The following is a 1,802-nucleotide window of genomic DNA, read 5'->3' as shown; positions in this document are numbered from 1 at the left end:
CTCCTGGGACCAGCAGTTAGCGTAATGGCTATTTCGCTGAACTCCCATGTAGTCGACCGCGGTTTGAGTCTCGGATCTGGGGGCTTAAATTCAGGCTTGGCGTGTGTATGTGTGTGCCCAAGATCCCAAGAGGAGAATGGAGAAGAGATTGCGGCGTGGCCATCCCCCTGGGGGGTGATTTCTCGCTTTTTGTCTCTATCTCTTTTTGTCTTGAGCGCACATGCCCTATAGCAAAAACCTCTCCCAAAAATAAATAAATAAATAAAAAAGTCTCCTTTTCTTCTTTTATCAAATTTGCATATGAAGATACAAGAAATCTGTAGTACTATATTTTCTTATGTGTCTTTCCTTTTTTAGTACTATTCCTTTGAAAGATAAGTTATATATTTATAAAACTGATACTATTGGGTCATTGGAAAAATCATGACGCATTTTTGCTTAGAAAAATACATCATGAGGACCAGCAGTTTACGGTAACTCAGATGAACCATTAGGACCAGCAGATGGCATAATGGCTACGTCACTGGATTCCTATGTAGTCAACCATGGTTCAAGTCCCAGACCCAGCGGCTTAAATTCACGCTGGGCACATGTGCATGCATGTCCGAGATCCAGAGAGAAGGGATTGTGGTGTGGCCATCCCCCCTGGGGGGATGATTTCTCGCTTTCTGTCTCTTTGTCTCTGTCTTTCTGATGAACGCATGCGCCCTATAGCAAAAACCTCTCCCCCAAAAAAAGAAAAAAATACATCATGACTTTTCTGACAACCTAGTAGAAAGCTTATCTGAAATATATGTCAAATATTAAGCAATTTTGAGTTTTGGCAGTTAATTAAGATTTTTTTGGTGGATATTTCGTCTTAGATTGAGAATGTGTAATCATCATAGGGGCCTGCAGGTGGCATGGTGGTTGAGGCTCTGGATTCCCACATGGCCAATTGTGATTTGGTGCTGGAGATGGACTTGCTTTTTCACTTTCTCTCTGGTCAAATTGAAAAAATGATATTAATGATAAATAAAATTAAATAATTCTTAAAGAATATCTAATCATATGTAAAGATTAAATTGTAATTCTTAAGTCACAGAGTAGGCTATGCATATCTGAGTGTCAGCCCATTGTACTAGTTATTAAGATACATTTACTTGGTAGTTTTTTTTTAAATTATGCAATTTTACTTATTATTTTTTAATTTGGCCAAAGAAAAAAAGGAGGAGGGGGAGAGAGAGAGAGGGAAAATGAGAAAGAAAGCCTCCAAGTCCAGGACTCAAACTGTGGTTGGCCATGCGGGAGTCTAGTGCCCTAATCATCATGCCACCTGCCAACCTCTGTAGGGGTGTGTGTGTGTGTGTGTGTGTGTATGTGTGCATGTGTGCATATTTAGATTTATTCCATTTAAAAGTGAGAGAGGGACACGGATCCCTCTAGCAGGGTCTTCATTTTGTGATCCAGCCTCGGCCAGCTGGGATCATGGACACCCAGGCATACACCCAGTATGTATACAGGGAGTATACAGGGAGACCTCCGGATCTGAACCTCAGACCTTTCCATGTGGCTTCAGCTTTGTGGAGGCTTACATTAGTGTTGTACCACTGCAGTTGAACGATGGCTATCTTTATCTGAACCACAATGGGTTTATAATTTGAATCAAGATGGATTTATAATCTGGATCATGAATGGTTGCTCTCCACACTCTTGAACTTGGTTTATTCGTCTTGACTTTGGTAAGATTTTTAGGGTCTATTTTAAGCAACGGGTTACTTTGTAGGCAATTGGGGATATAAGTGAAAATGGACCCTTTCCCT

At 40.7% G+C, this 1,802-nt stretch overlaps 1 protein-coding gene across 6 annotated transcripts in view; it reads left to right on the top strand.

Moving 5' to 3' along the window:
• FAM13B (family with sequence similarity 13 member B) overlaps nt 1–1,802 on the top strand; it is an 87,737-nt gene that overhangs the window by 68,921 nt on the left and 17,014 nt on the right. The gene's annotated exons all lie outside the window — the stretch shown is intronic.

This window comes from Tupaia chinensis, unplaced genomic scaffold (assembly GCF_000334495.1).
Source record: "Tupaia chinensis unplaced genomic scaffold, TupChi_1.0 Scaffold147608_1, whole genome shotgun sequence".
Taxonomy (NCBI): domain Eukaryota; kingdom Metazoa; phylum Chordata; class Mammalia; order Scandentia; family Tupaiidae; genus Tupaia; species Tupaia belangeri.
This window is presented reverse-complemented; position numbering and strand designations above follow the sequence as displayed.